Genomic DNA, 19045 nt, shown 5'->3' on the forward strand with positions numbered 1-19045 from the left:
CATGGCAAGACACGGTGTCTATTAAGTCCATTAATAAATAAAGAAAGGCAATAGCGCCACTAAAGAAATAGATATCGCACTATTACTTATTTAACCGCTCCGCTAAATTATTTACTGTTTATTCCAAATGATCTTTTTTTTTTCTCTCCGAGTGTGCACTTTCAGCGTGGGTATCCCATGTGAGCGATGATTTGGACAGCAAAGTTCAACTTGGATGAGTTTGTGAAGGGGGAACGCGCGGCTGCCGGTGCAAAACCACTGCAGGGGGCTGGGGGCGGGGGGGGGGGGAAGATCCTTGATGATCGTGTTACTGACATCAAAGAATGAGTACACCAAAGTCAACAGCCAGGCAGTATTAAACACCCACTGAAAGACACACACACACACACACACGCTCCGCCTCTCTCACACACTCATTTACTCCCCATGTCTCCCGCCCCCCTGTTCCTGAAACATTCGGGGTCCGTGGAGAGGGATAAATTATGGGCCTAGTGGCTTTTTGAAGTCTGCTCGGCATCAACACCAATAAACGCCAAGAATTGCCCGCCTCCTCGCTCCTAAATTAAGTACTTATTACCTCTGGTGTGACTCGGCCATGTGGGCCATAGCAACTCAGCAGTGGGGCAGGGACGAAGGCTCCGGGGTCAGAAATGATGAGGCGGAAGGAAGGAAGGAAGGAAGGGAAGGGAGGAGGGAAGGAAGGAAGGAGCGAGCGAAGCATGTGTTGTCTAATGAAATAAAAAGCTGGGCTGTACGCAAGCCAAGTGATTTATGATGATGCTTAACGACTTTGGAGTATTCAGCGGTGACTCTGCGAGACTTCTTGACTCAGAAGGACGAACAGACACTCATCCTTGCTCGACGCCCTCCTGGTTGCACTTTATCAGGACCTGCTAGTGTGCAGCAGTAGGAATATTCTCACTGAGCCCAACAAAGTACGTCCGGTTACATGGACTGCGATAATCGCCGACCTGATTAAAATCACGTCACATGAAGTCCGTTCCCACGGAGTTGGTGCGATGTGATCGAAGGTTCAGTGGGGGTTGGAGGAGGAGGTGGCGTGACCCTGTGTTTGATCGGGTCGGAGTCCATGTTATTGGCACGTTGGATTGCTTCCCACAATCCACGATGCCACATCGCGGATAGAGGAATTTATTTTGTGTCGCGGCTGATTAACGGAGCTAACGACTCTGTCCCGAGCCGCAGACGGCCTGGGTCAGCGTGCACGGCGTTAAGAGAACCCACAAATCAGAAATCAGCGTTCACGCCAATGGGACGATTGAGAGACGGATTCTTCGATTTGAAACCATTGACTCAGATTGACGAAAGAAAATTGACCGGGGAAAACGCACCTCGTGTTGTTTGCTATTGTGAGGCAGCGTTCTTAATTGACGGCCTCGGCCGGCAGACAAGACCAGTGGTTGCGCCGCAACGGACTAATAACGAGTGGCTGGCGCTCGGACGTAATTGCGGTCCACGGTTTTAAGTCCCTACAAATCAAAACGTTGAAACAAAAGGATGGAGAGGAGCCAAGAAACGCTGCCGATGGAGGCGGAGGGGAAAGCGGGCGGTCCATTCAGCTGGAGCACTCTTTAAAGTAGTGCCAGGGCCGCTTTTTGGTGCAATTACATTTCATCTGCCTCTAGGGAGAGAAGAGGTGGCAAACCCGCAACTGCACTCGGCTCTGCTCCACTGCACTGCGCTGCATTGCATTGCACGGTGCTCGGCTCCTCTTCTTGTTCCCTCCTCCAGTTGCCTGACGCATGCCCGTCTGGGCCGCTGCGGCAGGAGGATTGTATAATCCCAGTGTGTAAAACAGTCTTTTACGGCATTGTAAAGATTTACTATTGGAGTAAATAACGGTGGGAGAACAGGGCTTTTAAATGGAGCACAATCAATATGTCAGAGGGACCCGTGGCAGAGGACAGAGCCCGGCTATGACGGTGCCACACACACACACACATACACACACACTACACACACACACAGTCGTGAGAAGATCCGTATCCACAGGAACATCGGGACGAACTCTCAAAGTCTCACCTCAGCAGAAAAACTCCTGCAAACTCCTGCAATGAGTTTTGTGTGAGATTTTTGGACAGATTTGGGCCGGGAGCCAACGTGCTTGGGGGCGGGGGGGGGGGTGCAGGAGAAGTTAAACAGGACATCAACTCGTCCCGCAAGATGATATCTCCAATGCGCGTGCTTGTAATTTACGACGCCGTCAGAGTTGAGTCGTTTTGTACACACGTGCGTGGGTGCAACCGACACATGCTAGCATAAATCCATCGGCCGCGTCGGCGCGCACGTGGGACGCTGATGCGGACGCGCGATAAATTCAAAATCCTGAGAAAGCAGTGTCGTGTCGCTCACCCCACACACACACACACTCACACACACCCCAACTCCCCAAACACACACATTCACACACACGCTCAGACACTCCCCGCAGACGCTCACACATTCACACACACACAGACATCTCGGCCTCATGAGCAATAAATCGCACAGCCCATCTAACAAGTTCATTTCCGGAGGCCAGAGAGGATGGCTCCTCTGACTTTGGAGTCAGCAGCCTTGTGAGGATCAATGGCCAGAGATGGAGAGCGAGGGGCAAAGAATCGAGCCGAGATACAAAAATCAATCAGCAATTTAATCGCTTTGGGAGGGGAAGGCAGCGCGAGAGAGAGAGAGGGAGGGAAAAAAAAGGAGGACAGCCGAGAATTCCGCCGCTTTTTTACTTAAAAAAAGCAACACTTTGATTTACCCTTTGACACCTAGCATACATCTCTCCGTTTTATTGAAGCTTTTGCACTGTGACAAGAGAGGCTCCAATGGGAGCGGGTTCTATTTTCAGATTTGAGATCACATAACTGCTCTCTCTCTCTCTCTCTCTCTCTCTCTCTCTCTCTCTCTCTCTCTCCACATGCAGATCAGGCTTCGTTAATGTGTCAGGAGGAGAGTGAGGCACAAATGAGACACTCCATTGTGGAGTTTGAACTTAAAAAAGAAGAAGAAAACCAAGGCGCGTGGTTTTGTCAGAGCTCGTACGCAGTCATTATGTGCAGCGTGGTGGTGGTGGTGGTGGGGGGGGGTGGCGACTACTTCACTGCAAGATGTAAACAAATAAACGTCTCGCTCTGCCGGCTGTGAGGTTAGACTTCTTTTTGGAGAGGGTTTCGGGAGGAGGAGGAGGAGGAGGAGGAGGAAGAGGAGGACGAGGAGGAGGAGGAGGAGGAAGCTCGATGCGGAAAAAAACGACCGACGCAGGAAGTGGCGGATTTTTGTGGCGGGCTGTCTGCGGAGCTGGGCGGTTCCTCCCAGGTCAATGTCCCAGGCTTGAAATTGACACTATTGAACAAGCGCGCCTCAGACTGATAAAATGATTGACAGCCTGTGGCTGCACAATCGAAAATATAGATCCTCAAAGGCAGGAGGGAGGAAAGAGGGACGGGGAAAAAAACAGGCGGAAAAAGGAAAACACGGAGGCTCTCGTCAAAACGGCTCAGTGAAAAGGAGGAGAGTTAATAGAACAGGGGCGAGTTAATTGAAAAAAGCGTTGTTTTTTTTTCAATCAACCGTCTTCTCCCCGCTTTGCATCCCCGCCTGCACGTTTCCAACCGCATCTATACGAGATATTTTTTTTTTCCACCGTCACCCATCATACTTTACGCCCCTTTTGAATTACGACGCCCTCGCGGGCAACGACAACAAGGTGCTTCCCACGCGTGCGTGCGTGCACGCATGCATGCGTGTGCCCGTGCGTGCGCGCCGGGGCGTAACAGGCCGATTCCTCCAGAAGTCAGGCATTGCTGAAACTTAGCAACGGGAGCCAGGGGCCTCCGTCCCCAGAGGAGCCCACTGCCGAGACACATTCATTACCAGCCCAGAATCTTGGGCTGGATTAAAAATTCATGCTGTTTACAACAACAAAAGCACCCCCCGCCAAACCCCCCGCCACACACACACCCACCCCCCCACCCACCAACCCACACACACACACACACACCAGTAAAAAGAATATGAGCCCTTTGGAACAATGGCTCCACCAAACTGTGAGCAGATCGCTGACATCTCAAAGGAGACCGCCGGTTGTGTGTGTGTGTGTGTGTGTGTGTGTGTGTGTTCGAATGTGTGCGCCTCTCCCAGCCAGCGCCAGAATGTACACACAGCCTCATAGGCGACGGCGATATAAATAATGATACTGTTTACAGCGGCGGGGGAGCGAAAACAGCTGAAGGGCAAGGTGAACAAGGACGGCGTTCCCTCAAAGTCTCGCGCCCTGTCGTGCTATTTACGCCCTTCATAAAGGAGCGAGCTTCCCGCCGCACGCGCCCTCTGCAGGTGACGGGGCGTTTTTTTCTGCGTGAGCCGGGGCCGGGGGTCTTGCGTCGACGTCACCGCCTGCCGGGGCTCTCCGAGACAGAAAGCTCTGCTCGTTGTTAATTAGCGCACTTCCCTGCGATCATTATATCACGGTTCCTGCGGTGACGTCTGATTGCACTGTCCCTGTGCGTGTGTGTGTGTGTGTGTGTGTGTGTGTGTGTGTGTGTGTTGGGGAGGTGAGAAGGCCTACACACACAAGACCGCGAGTGCAAACAAGGGGGTAGAAGTGTGTTTTTTATGTTGTTGTTTTTTTTTTACCATCCAGAAAACATCCAGCGCGCTCCAATGTGCAGGGCACAAGAGGGTACAAGAAAGTGCGACCAGGCACTGGCGTGAAAAAAGGCCCACCCCAACCTCGCCCCAACCCCCCACCCCCCAAACCATTCCACTGATGCCACACAGAAACAGGTGCAAGGTCAGAGCGCCGAGCCACTAATAGCCGCTAGCTCCTCACCGTTAGCAGAAATAGTTCCCCGCTCACCGCTGGAGTTTTTTTTGCCGCGCAAAGGTTTTTTGTCTGTTGCGATGCCGAGCGGCGAGGTGAGAGGGCGTGCGTGCGTGCGTGCGTGCGTGCGTGCGCAGTGTGTGTGTGTCCCGTCGTGACCCACGACCCCCGTTCTCTCCACCCGGATGACTGATGGCCGCCGCACTCTTGCCCGCTGAGCTTATTGTTTGTTTCTGCCCTCCACAGGTGGATGTGTTAAAAAAAAAAAAAAAAATCAGGGAGATGCTCTTTTAGACATTCAGTGATTGACTTCCACCAGGCTATTGTAACCCACAGACACACAGTTAGCCCCAGGGGTCATGAGCCGCTGACGCCGCACGATCTCTTTTTGACGGCCACGAAAAAAGTAAGTCGCCTGTTTCTCCCTCTGCGCTCTGCTCTCCCGGGGTTCCCCGCTGCTTCGGGTTTTTGCGTCATTTCTCTCAGAGTTCAACACAACTTCCAACTTCTCGTAGGCCCGACACCCCGACCGCCGCAGTGACTGACTGACAGGACGCTACCTTTCACTGTCACGTGTTCTACATCGCCGAGCCTCTCGTCGCCGAGCTGTCACGTCTCCCGGAGAGCCGGTCCTGCAGGTTGGGGCTTGTTTACGCGTTCTGAACTCAGTGTTGACACTGCTGTAGATAAAATAGCGGGGGCAGCATTAAAAATAACCATTTAGGTAAACACTGGAAACAAAAAATGAAAGGTAAGATTCATTGATGATCTAGTGGTAAGAACATGTAAATTTGTCTTACAGCACCACACCCATGGCTGCGATGTTACAGCCATCAGATGACAAAGTGCAGTTTCGGCTGATAGCATGAGCTGCATCCACATTGTCGTCGTCGTCGTCGTCGTCGTCGTCGTCGTCGCGCCTTTTTGTTTTTTCTATGTCAACCTTCATCTTGTATCCTTCCACCAGCAGATCTATGTTCTCCCTAGAAACAATAGCTCTGCCTCCTTAAGTGGAGCCGCTGTTGATCTAGATACGCATGTGAATGAAACAATGACGTCAATTGTGTTGTTCAGTTTTTTTTTTTTTTGTGGCTTTTGTGCTAACATATGGTTTTCTAGCCTGTACTATCCCAACGGCTACGACTAGATGTTGTATCACATTACTGATGATTTTAATGTCAAACATGAAAAAATAAACAGCATTAGATATAGAAATACAAGAAAATAAACTTCTTATTATTGTTACCTTTAAGAGAGTTTTCAGTACGTGGATAAAACAAAAAGCACTAAAATAGACAATATACAGAACAAGAACAGAAGTCACCGGTGCTTTTGATGTGTTGCAAAAGCAAAAGGTCCCAAATAATTATTTTGGCATAACAATATGTCTAGTCTTTTCATTTGTTTTCAGTAGAAATACTGGATGTTTTTGTAAAAGAAATTCACAGAAAAAAAAAATGTAAAATCAGATTTGCCTGAACTAAAAAAACAAAACTCCTTGTGTGTGTTGCTCCCAATGCAGCGCTGTGGGCTGGGACCCTGACCAGAAGTTCCCCCGGCAGCAGCCACAACTCCCTGAGTGCTCGTCGTCCCCGCTCAAGGCCAGCTTTCGAGAGGCGCCGGAGAGGCCATTTGGACGCAGCTACTTAGCAAAACTGAGGGGGAGCGCAGCGCATTCATGATTCTGAGCAGGTAGATGCAAAATGAATTTGTCACCCGGACAGAAAAAGAAGGCGCTGCGACTTTTGTATTTGCGAACGAGGCCAAGACATTCCTTGAATACCCTCCCCGCTTGTCGCTCTGCGAGATTGAAATGCCGAGTGCCTCCGCGCTGGCACTCACTTCCCTCAGTCCTTCGCTCCCTAAATACGAGAGGCTCTAACTCCCCGGACGCCAAAGAGAGACAGAGGGAGAGACAACATGCAATTTTACACTTGCGTGCACACAAACAAATAAGCCGGTATTGATTGGAGCCGCGGCCGCGCTCGCACCGATGCCCCCCTCGATAGATCAGCCCGGCTCCTGTGACTTCCCCTGCAGTTTAACGCTGCCAGCCTGCGCCAAAGGACACATTCAATCCACCTGACACATGAAAACCTCCCCACCGGCCCGCCGCAAGTGCTCGCTGTCCTCATCGGAGCACGGACAGCCTCCGAGAGCACCAAGTTGCGACTGTGTGGCTAAATGGAAGCTATTCCTCGTCAAATGAAACAAAACTTTATTGATTCCATTGGGGGACTTTATTTCTCCACACTTGGCGAGCTTCAAGTACGGGCTGAGCTAACTCCTGAGACCACAGCAACCAAGTGGCACGAACAGTAAATAGTGATGAAGGGATGAAAGGAAAGAGAGCGAAGAGATTGCCCCTGGTGCCTTAAAAACATGTTTTTTTCATCTCTGTTTCTATCACTTGACTGTTTATTAACAAGAATTTTGCTTTTGGAAATGTGTTTGTCTTGACACATCTGAAAGCACTTGAGATAGACTCTTCCCCAGAGCTCAAGGCACGATTGTCACACTCCGCTATCATCCAAAAGGCACATTTCCAGTCTCAAAGTGTGGGAGTTGTAACAGTCCTGATTCACGCTGCCACCAACCCACAGACTGACTGAAGTCTCGGAGGGAAAGAGCGCTGAATCATAACGTGCCGCTCGCCGCCGCGTCCTTCCCTCTGCCCGTCCTGAGGGTGGAGGTGGTTGATTGAGGAAATGTCAAGCAGAAATTGCGTCTTAAACACACGGTCAAACACATTCCACATTTACAGAGCTGCGGCGAGACACTTTTTTTTTTTTTTTTTTTACAGGGAGACGGAAGCGTGCATGTGGCCCTGCATCGAGGGAGAAGGAGAGACCGGAGGGACTTCTGGTTGACTTTTCGCAAATCAGATTCTCCAAAAACACTGCTGTGCAAATTATCACGGCGCCAGCTTTTATGGCGGCGTTAACCTGCACGTAGACACAAATTCTTGTTGTTTTCTTCCACATTTTAAATGTTGGTTACAGACGCACATCATAGTAAAGTCTTTGTTTAAAATGGGGATACATGAATACAATGAGAAAACATTTCCCTCATATGTGTCACACACTGTATATCTGCCCTAAGGTGATGGCAACCTGGGGAAAATGTTTTACATTATATAATACTTTCCAACAGTAGACACGGACTAATGCTAATCAGCCATGAAACATCTTTTTACATGTGCAAAGTACAAGAGTGACAACACATTCAGTTCCTTATGACGAGCTCGGAATCCTGCAAACTCTCCCTTCAACCAAACAGTGTGCAGAGTTGCCTGTTTAGTTCCATGTGCAACAAAAAATACTAGTAAGTCGCCGCCTTTAAAGAATAAAAACAACTGACTAAAAAGTTGACAGCTTCAGATGAGAGCAGTAAGAAGACAAAAATACTCACAGGTTTAGATAAACTGCTGTGAACAAGTGAAGTGCTGTGCTTCACGCGACAATGTCGTAATGGCGAATTCACAAAATGACTGTCATTAATGAAATAATTTCGCTCTGGGGTGTGTGTGTGTGTGAGTGTGTGTGTCTGATTGACAGGTGTCTCCGCCTCGTCGTACTCGGCTGTGGTTTCCGCCTCATTTTTTCCCTCTACCTCTGCGCCGCCGAGGCTTCCTCCTCCTCGACCAAAATTGAATTTTGTGGCTCTTGCGTGCTCCACCAAGATGACGCTCTGTCAGGAACCTATGAGTAATGGCATCCGATGATAAATGCATGTTTTTGTTTTTTGACTCCTCCGGACTATGAGCCGTACCCACAGCTATGCCACAGCCTCCTCAGCCTTGGAAAGTGGTGTTTTGCTCCAGCCTATTGTCTTCAGCTAGAACTCAAACAGGGTGTTAGATTTAGGATTTAATAGTTTGAGTAAATGAAGCTATTAGAGTCAAAGTCAAGTGTATACATACATATATGTATATATATATATATATATATATATATATATATATATATATATACATATGTATATATATGTACTACTATGAGTGATACAGTGTTACAGTGCAAAAATGAGTAGGAAAAAAATAATAGTTGTTAACTCTTGGTTCAGAAGATGCAAGGGGCTACTTGCATGCACTCTCACACGCATTCACGTACACGTCCAATGCCGTCGACCCCCCCCCCTTGCACCTGCACTGTAACACCACGGTGTTTACAGCAAACACCATGACCGTTGCTCTTGTGTTTCTCTCCCAAGGCCCTCCGGGGGATAGAGGCCACCTCACCATGGAGCAGCCCTGTATGTGTCTGCTCTTGTAGGACATGCCCTGTACATGCACGCGCAGCCTGCATCTCATGCTCGAGTGAGCCTGCTGCCGGGACCTGGGCTGGGAAGGCTGTTGGAGTGCAGCGAAGAGTTAAAAAACGGCCACATTCCTCGGTTTGGGGGCTGTGACTAATATTGGAGCGTATGAGCGAAAGGAGGCGGAGACTGACGGCGGTCCCATGTGTGAGGAGTCAGTGACTCCCCCCACACTCCTCCCTCCCTCCCCGACATGAGCTCTCACACATGAGTGTTGTGACACACAAACATGCATTGACACACTCAAATGCACACGTGCTATGCACGGTTAAAAAATGCATGGAGGCAGTAACGGACACACCTGCGTCTGTTCTCTTGTTACTGCTCACCTGCGCTCTGCAGAACGATCTGTTTACTTCCCTTTTGGGCTGCTGTTTAAATTATATTTATTAATAATTTCAAATGTTCTTTGATGCGAAACCAGAGAATGGTCAGTATCATGTTCACCACTTCAACTTTTTTGGCAACAGAGAAAATGTTCCATCTGAGACTTTGTTATTTCAACTACCCAAAATGCTTATACTGCTCTGTATTGTTAATATTTTACAAAGAAAAACTCTTTAGTTTTGTTACATGTTTTTAGTAGGCACTGGCAATAGTGCAGCAACTACTGCAGCACAAAATAAAGAAAAATAAAACAACAACCATCAATAAATAAAACTACTTTTAGAGTGGTCTGTTAAACGGAATGTTTTGAACTGTATCACATATTTCTAGCTGGCAAAGAACTGGGTGAAAAGGTTTAGAAGGATAAAGCAGAACCCATTGTGACTAGATCACCCTTCTGTTTGTCACATTAAAATAAAGATAGTTTTGCAAAGTTTTGCAAGAGGCTTCAGTAGAAGGCCTATTAGCTGCTAGCCACCTCCCCTGCTAATCATTTTTGTGCCGTGGTGTTTAACTAAATTAAACCACTTAGAAGTTGAATGAAAACTTGCTGTCCACTGAGAAAAAAAAGGTGATTTCCTGCCCCCCCACACTTTTAATGTGAAAACGCTCTCCAATTCTGATTCAACTGCCACCACATTAGCATCTTTGCTAATCTGTCAAGCTTGCGCTGGCCATGTTTTCGCTTTGCTGTTTCTGCTTTGTCCATTTCAGGTTTTTAAAAGTTCGTGGCAGGGCAGTGGCCTCCTGGCTGCGTCGCTACAGGATGCAGATTGGTTGTGAAATCCATAGAAAAAACAAGACTAAAGAATGGGGTCTATTGAGGGTTTTGCAAGACAGGCAAGAGAGATTTCCAAGTTGAAATTTGGCCCATCAGCCTACAGTGCAGTGGGCCTTAAAAAAAGAAAGCAGAAATCAGAATTTTGGAGTTGGGGGGCATATAGTTGCTCCCTAATGTTGAAACTAATTTGCCATGTTTTTGCAGAGGGGATGTAAATGTGTCTCGATATAATGTTGTTGTTGTTTTTTTTTAAAGTAAGATTGCATTCCAAAAGACTTGCAATGCCACACGTTGCAAATCTAAAGGGAAGCACAAACATTTTTTTTTTTTTCAAATTATGATTTAATCGTTGAGAAATGGAAAAAACCCACAGCAGCAGCAAATGATACGAGTCGGTGAGAAAGCGTCGAGGAATCTTAAAAAACGGTCAGACTTTTCCTCTGTTTGATTTTGGACAGATTTCTCTGTTGTTATGCGACTGCAACAAAAACAGTCGTAACGCAACAGTTGCCCGCACTCATACTTGCAGTCATCCTGATCGCTGTCATGATGTCAGCCAGCTAACCGCGCGTGTTTATCCCCCGAAACTTCTCCATAAATACCCTGGTCTTGCTTGTGGTGTCTTAAATTGCTGTTTGCGTAGCTCTTAACATAGTGTCGCCGTGCTGCGAGCTGCGCCTTGAATGGCAGGAGGGGGTGCAGGCGGGGTTAACAAGTGCATGGCGCCAGGCCACAGTGCGCAGGTTGTCAGTCATGGCGCGGGAACCCTGAATTGTGCAAAAAAAAAAAAAAAAAAAAAAAAGCTCTACGAAGTGTCGAGGCAATGTGGAATGTGACTTTCAGGTTTTAGGAGCTCTGAAGGCCAAGGGTTTGTTGTCGTTCCTCTTTTAACCCCGGCTGGTACATTCTTCCCTGCCACGGCTGAGGTGGAGGAGTTGTACACTCACTCACACACACACACACACACACACACACACACACACACACACACACACACACACACATGCACGCACGCACAAACACGCAGCCAGACTGGGTTGTATCTGGATTTCATCACCCCCTCAGCGATCCTGCTCCCAGTTAACTCGCACAAAGAGGTAAGTGAGGCAAGAGCTCTTTAAAGTGAGAGCTGTCGTGCTCGCTGTTTAAATACTGAGCTTTAATGGGAGCGACAAGGCTTGCGGTCCATCAAAAACCACCAGGACCTTTCACAGTGAGAGCCCTGGCCACTGGTTTATCTCTCATTAGTCAGCTGTTTTATGGTCGATGGCGATTTGTATGCAACTTATGGCGTTGAAGGAGACCCGAGTGTGGCTGCGGAGCAGTTGGATCTTTACTCGTCCACTCACCGTCCAGCCAGTTGTGACCAAGCGCAATCCCCATTTGGCGGGACAAAGCCAAACTTCTTTAAAAAAAACAACAAAAAAAAAACATTTGTTGTGTTCTCTGTTGTAGCATTGGGTAATTATATATCAATACAGTGGATGCTAATTGACACGGAAATGCTGCCAAAACCTATTATAGTGGGCCAACCGCAAAGCAGCCAAAAAACAAGGGGAAAAAAAGCTGTGACTCAAATTTGCACCAAACAAACAGGTTCTCACTTGTTTGCTACTGGGTCTATTCTTAAAGCGAACAATGGGATAATAATAACTGAAAGAGAAAAATATTGACAAATATCCCCAGCGATGTACGATTGCAGAGCTTCATTCGTTTATTGGCTCAACCCCCCCCCCCCGCCGCCGCCCGGCCCCCACCTCGATCCTCCACATTACAGCCATTTACCTAATTGGATGAAACGACTCCTGGATGTAAGCCAAAGGGGTTTTATAGTGCGTGTTTGCGATTCGGATGTTTGATTATAAGCTCTCTTTGATAATTACTCCCAGTTTGCAACCAGCCAGCAGGGCCCGCGCTCCCTTTATCGCTTCCTCGCTGTGCTGCGCGCGGCAGCCGTGTTTGCCCAGAACCAGCCACCGGGCTGTAAAAGGTACCGCAGCATGCCTTCTGGGCCCCGACATCACAGGCGTGTTTCGTGCCCAGTTTACTGAGGCTAATTATCCCTAATTCGAGGTAATGGCGTGATCAAGTGTGCGCTATTATCGCCGATCCCCGCTCGCCCTCCCCCCTTTTTAAACCACCAGTCCTTCAAAGGTTAGCATTGGCTCACTTTGTTGTGCCTCCGCTGATTGGTCTCCTGCCTCCACTTCCTTCGCGCCAACACATTGCATCCTTTATCCCCATCTGTTCGCCCCGCCGCTACCATTCGCATGCGTTTTGAAACGCGGCCAACGGAATGGAGGACTCGGTGATTGTAAGCGAGAGAGAGATAGCCCGCCTTCACCTGCAGCGGGGGCGGCCCTGAGGGGGTCCTTGAAGCTGATGTGGTTATCAGCGTGCTGAGAGAGAAGGAGACATAATCCATTCCGCGGCACGTGGGGGTCTTTCATTGACCTTCCCTGTCCTGAAAGATTCCCCTCCCGCAGGTCTCACCGTGGGCTGCGATACGGCCGGGCCGCAGCGTCCCTCCAGGTCTCCGCCTGATACGGCCCAGCTCTATTAGCTTGCGTCTGCATGCTCCAGCTCGTGTCAGTTATGGAGCCTCTCCACCCAGAGGGCACCGGTTGGCATCCACGGACGGGAAAAGAACCCCAAGGACATCGTCAAAAGTTGGAATCGACTAGAAGTTAGTTGATTTTTTTTTTTTTTTTTTTTTTTTACAACAGTTTAGTACAGGGTGGCACTACAGTGTATCCCAGTTATGCGCTCTTTAAACTTTCAGCACTTCCTGCACGCAGACTAAAGAAGAAAACGTGAAACCTACGAGATCACGCGCTTCCATTTTTATTTGTCACACTTGAGCAACGGAGCGTCTTTTACAACATTTCCAGCAGGAACATTAGAAAACGTGAGTTAGGGGCTTTTTTTTGACACGGGATAATGGGTTGACAACATATTTTAAGAACAGCCGTCTCGCGTCACCTTTTCTCACTCTCGTCTCATCAGTCGGCGGATGAATTCGAGCCGCGCGCTTCCCTCCCTGGCACTTCCTTTGTCGCGTGTGCACGCGTGCTTGCGTGCTTGCGTGCGCAAACATGCAAATACGAGCGGGCGCACGCGGACATACGTGCAAATGGGCGCGCGTGCACGCACACACATGCACACAGCACTGGTGATTACCATTGTTCTAATCCCTTTTATTTTATTTCCCTCCCCATTGTTGCCTGCTCTTTGGCAGCCTGCATGCAAATGTGGTGGGTAATGAGCAGAAAAAAAAGCATTGAGGAGGAGTGGGGGAGGGAGGGTGGCGAGGAGTGTGTGTGAGTGTGTGTGTTGGGGGGGGTGGAGAGAGAGAGAGAGAGAGAGAGAGAGAGAGACAATTTCTATGCCTCAGAACAATCAAAAGAGCAGCACACCCCCATTCTTTGTACTTTACTTTAGCTTGTGAGCTTGTGTGCGTGTGCGCGCCTGCCTGCGTGCATGTGTGTGTGTGTGTGTGTGTGTGTATGTGTGTTAGTGGGTGGGAGTGGATGTGTGGTGGAGGTGGGTGGTTGGGTGGGTGTGTGTGTGGGGGGGGGGTGTGGGGGGGGGGGGCTGTTGCTGTCATGTGTCTGACAGATATTGAAGATAATTGTGCGCTTTCTTCGTCTTGCCTGTGTAATTCCGCCGCCGCCGCCGCTTGAGCAACACTCACCTGGGCAGGAGAGGAGGGTGAGAGCGGATGTGAGCTGCCGAGCGCGCGTGTGTGTGTGTGTGTGAGGGAGGGAGGGTAAGAGGAAGAGCAGTGCACTCCACTTAGTGCTCTCGGTGAGATCTGTTTTTACCGTGGGAGTGGGTTCACGGCTTCTCGCCCTCCGCCGCGCCGACCGCGAGCCGGGAGGTGACAGCCCGCGATAACATACGGCCGCCTATAGGGCTCACCTGAGAGCGCCGTGCCCCGCCCAGTGGCTGCTCCTGGGAGCTAAAAACGACTCCCCCGTGGTGCAGCGGGGAGATGGCACATGGCGAAGTCATGGAGACCCAAGTTGCAGAACAGGTGTCTCACTGGGGTGGAATACATTTGAATGACAAAAACCCAGGAGGGGATTATTCGGGCTTCTCCAGCCGTGGATGGAGGGCATCTACTATTAATGAGATGGAGGGATTCAGATTTCCAGAGCAGCTCCTGGCTACGCATGGGAGCTGTGCACTGTTGACTCTGGGGAACAAAAGGATTCAAGGTGGTTCGTGTCCTGGAAGTTCCTCACTGGTAGTTATGATGAACTGCTCACACTGAACAGACTCCAGGCAGCGGAACGCTTTGGCTGCGTGTGCAGAGGTTGGCACAATAGAGCGAGCAGTTAGGAGACTTGTTTGAAACAGCAAACAACAGCAAAGAAAATGCGGGGGAAAAAAATGTTTGTGTAAAAGCCCACACAAACACACACCACAGTATTACACAAATGAAATGAAAAATAACATTTTGAATGCCTGGACAGCTGATTTCAAGGCCGGAGTCCCATGAATCCAAGCAAAGTGGAGTGAACAGTATTAGAATATATTTTGCGTGTTATCATAGCTTCTTAAAGTCTTAAGTATGCTACCTGGACATATCATAGTTTGGTTTAGTTTAGTCATATTTCTTTTGAATACGTCGGAAAAAACTAAAAGATGATCCAAAAATAACAAATGAAGCCATTCCAGAATGAAGAACTAATGTAGCAAAAGAAAACAATAAACAAAAACACACAAAACAAAAATATGAACGTATCCAAGTGAGAAGAAGTTAAAAAAAAAAAAACTTACAGTACTTACTGTACTCCCACCCCTCTTATAACTTAGACTGAGTGGATACTTGCTGCCTTCTATGTAGTATATAATTCTTACATAGAAAATAATAATAATATGATTTAATTAAATAACTAAAAAATTAATGCTCTATAAATATCTATGAATACACATATACTGTAGATATGAACACACACACGCACATATATATATATATATATACACACACACACACAACAGCATGTATGCACAGTACACATAAACATACCCCAATTCAAACAGTGAAACACACCGACTCTTAATGCTGTTCACTATATCTTGTGAACATACATAATAATAGAATACAACTTGTAATCCTCTCCTGCCCAACTTGTTGACATTGATGTTAGTCACGATTAAAGTCAGAGATGCGTTTTAAAAAGGACGGTCATACAGAAGTTCTCCACTGCTCCAATCTGAACAGCACAGCGAGTCCAGACGGCATCATTGCCAGAACGAAGCTGTGGCTAAAACCGCAGGTCAACTTCAGTTCAGAATCAAATCCAGCTGTCACAGGGTGGCGCTGGCGAGCATCAATGCCTTGTTTGGCTACCGCCTTGCTAAAATGGTAACGGGTAAAATCACACCGGGGGGCGGACCTTCCAGGACCTACCAGATCTCCAGACATGCCGAATGAATCCCGCTAAAGCGAGAATAATTTCACTGACGTGTCAGGTTGATGCAAGGACATTGTAGGACTTTGGCTGGACGGCTGCCCGCTCGCCGGAATGTAACGTTACTTTGCCTTGATTAAAGATACACATCGCCGTCTGGGTAATCTAGATGGAGCAAAGTGCTGCAACGGCCCGCTTGAAACAAGCGGAAAATTGTCGTTTGGGACCAAATGGAGTGAGAGGAGAGGCAGAGAGAGAGAGAGAGAGAGAGAGAGAGAGAGAGAGAAGAAAAAAAAAAGCTGACAGAATTTGAACTCGGCCCTCTCGCATCTGTTGTTTTTTCACAGGCTGAAGGAAGGCTGGGGAGCGGGAGGGACGCGCCTCTCCCTCTCTCTCCCACTCTTTCTCCATCTCTCCGCTCAACCCAGACTCCTCCGCCGCTCCAGCGCCGACTGACCCCTCCCTCTCACTCCCTCCCTCCATCCCGAGCTGAAAACACTGGAACATGCGGCCAAGTCAAACAATCGCCGGGTCCCACTGCGAGGCAGTGTCTCGAAGAACTGGGCCCGCCTCCAGGCCTGTGGTCACTGGAAACGCTGGAGAATGCTGGAATAATACCGGGGGTTCTGAACAGAAGTGGACCCCCCTCCCCCTCCCTGTCACCCCCCCGCCCCCACTCCTCCTCCTCCTCTTCCACCACCACCACCACCACCACCGCCGCTGCCACCCACGACTTTACGCGCAAGACGCGCATCGCCGACTCGTAGACGCGAGGCGAGGTCACGCGGCGTCCCGGGTCGGTCGCGGCCCGACCCGTCCCGTCCGCGAGACTCCGTTCAATCAATGGGCCGCGAGTTCATCCTCTAATTACTGCGCCGGGCGCCCTCACCTTCTCTCGGCGACTTATCAATAACACACTTCCCTTTTCTTCCCCGGGAGCCATAAATCTCTGGTGCTGAGCCTCCTTCTGCCTCCGAGTGGAGGGCCGAGAGGAAGCCTGGACACATGTGTTAACAATTGCTGACAGGTCTGCAACCCCCCCGACCCCCCGCCCCTCCCCTTCTCCCCCCACCACTCCAACCCCAACCCTCCTCCTCCTCCTCAGGCCCCCACAACCCGCAACACACACACACACACACAGAGGGTGAGGCCGTTGAAGAAGAAGGGAACGTGTTTATGTTTTGTTGCTCCACTGACTTTGCAGCGACGCTGTTTTCCTCCCTGCTCTCTCTCTCTCTCTCTCTCTCGCTCTTATTTGCCACTGTTTCTGTCTCTACACCCCCCCCCCCACCCAACCCCACTCTATCTCCCCCTCCTCAGCCAAAGGGGCCGGGATTATGTCTAGAGTAGTGGGGGGGAGATAACCTGCAGGCCACGGACGAAGGGATTTAAGGAGATGGAAAAGTTTTCTCTTTTTTTCCCCCTCCTGGTTACGACGGGAGGCGGGCACGAGCGAGCGCGGTGACGGAGGTGTTGGATTTATGGCGGTGCGGAAGGTGGTCTGGGGGAGGAGAAAGTGACGAGCGACAGAAAAAAGAAACAAAAGGGGAAAAAAAAAAACGCACCCGGCAGCAACATGTTCGTCATTCAAACGTGGCGCTAAAAAAAAAAATAGGGATTTCAGTGATATTCAATATAGTCTAAACAACAAAGGGAATTACAGGGCGCTAATCTGGGAGCGTTGGTAACTCTCGAGGGTCTCCGGGCGCTGCGGGGGAGGGAGGGGGGGAGGCGAAGTTAAACAGCGACAACCTGTGTTGGGAAGATAGAGGAGAGTGAGGAGAGAAAGAGGAGTGATGGCTAATGTGAGGAGCACTGGCTGCGAAGGCAGCGGAGGCTTTGTCTCCTCTCTTTTATCTCAAAGGTGCAGATACACGGCGTTGACACACGGTGGTGGTGGTGGTGGGCACCCGGGGGGGGTGCGGGGGGTTAAAGAAAAAAAAAACGCCAAGTCATGACATGTGTATGCGTGCACCAACGCTCATTTTTTTTTTTCCTTCATCCTTTTCTTCAGGAAAATAAAAATTCTCCGGGTGGAGACGATGTTGGATGAGAGTCTCGCTGCCGTTTCCAGGTGATGCTCCCCAGACACGGGGTGTCACACACAGGGTGTCACAATCTCATGACCTGCCCGTCTGCTCGTCGGGGAGCGGCGGGGCCCTCGGCAGACAGGTGGCGCTCAAACGGCCCCCGAGGTTTTCGGAGGTGCAGTGCGCGAGGCTCGCTCAGCGTTCCAACGACGGGACCGCGGCTCTGTTTCACAGCTTGCAAGTTCCCGGCCAAAAACTCTCAATGACAAAGAAAAAAGGGTGAATGAGTCTATTTGTTTGAATGCTGTGGAAAAAAAAAAAAAAAAAAACACAAAGCGCTGCGCGTTTCATTTCTGCTCTCGTCCGTAAACACAAACAAATGTGTGAGGGCCGTGAGGCTTCCAGGAAAACAACCAGAGCCCGACAGCTTGTAGCACTCGACCAGACCGAAGTTATTCACCGAGCCGTTCGCGATGCAATTTTTCATGGAAAGAAAACGTGTGTTTTTTATCATTTACAAAAGTAAAACCGCAACCCACTCTTTGAATTCTGAGGGGGGGAGGGAAAAGAAAGGCAAAAGAAAAAAATCCCAAAACAAAACACGATGTCCAAAGTTCTCACTAATATTTTCCAGTTTCTTACCCAGTAAAAATATAGATTTTTTTTTTCCTCCCCTCCGTGTAAGATGATACTCTTCAACTGAGTTGGCTTGTTTAGTAGATTGTGTTGAACTGTTGTAGCAACACTGCTGTGTCTATTTTGGAGAAAAAAGTAAAAAAGAAAAAGAAAAAGGGGGGGGTAGAGGGGTGGGTGCTTAAACAAACATTCATAGCAGTTTGCATGACAGTGTGCGCCTTCCTCTCCTGCGCGGGCCCGCGCAAGCTAGGAAACAGTGCATATGTGTTTGCATGCATCTGCAATGTGCAGCGCATTAAGTCCTGGCAGATTTTTTTTTTTTTTTTTTCCACATACATAAGTTTGATTCATGTGTACAGTAGTGCTCCAAAAAGGGCTGCCTCTCTTTCCAAGAGTTGCCAAAGATGACTCACTTTAGCACTTGGGGAACTCTTCGCCGGGCGTCGATGCTGAACGTCGCTCCTCAGGACGGGGCTGGTGGGTGGTGGTGGTGGTGGAGAGGGGGGTGGGGGGGTGTGGGTCGAGGAGGCGACCGGGGAGGCTCCATCTTCCAAGTGCGGGGGTCCCTGCTGCTTCTTCAAATACACTTTTTCCTCGCCTTGTTTTTCCTCTTTTTTTTTTTTTAAGTGCGTCGTTTTCTTCT

The sequence above is a fragment of the Nelusetta ayraudi genome, unplaced genomic scaffold, assembly GCF_046127955.1.
Source record: "Nelusetta ayraudi isolate G7.1 ecotype Tasmania unplaced genomic scaffold, CSIRO-AGI_Nayr_v1 ptg000058l, whole genome shotgun sequence".
In the NCBI taxonomy this organism is placed as follows: domain Eukaryota; kingdom Metazoa; phylum Chordata; class Actinopteri; order Tetraodontiformes; family Monacanthidae; genus Nelusetta; species Nelusetta ayraudi.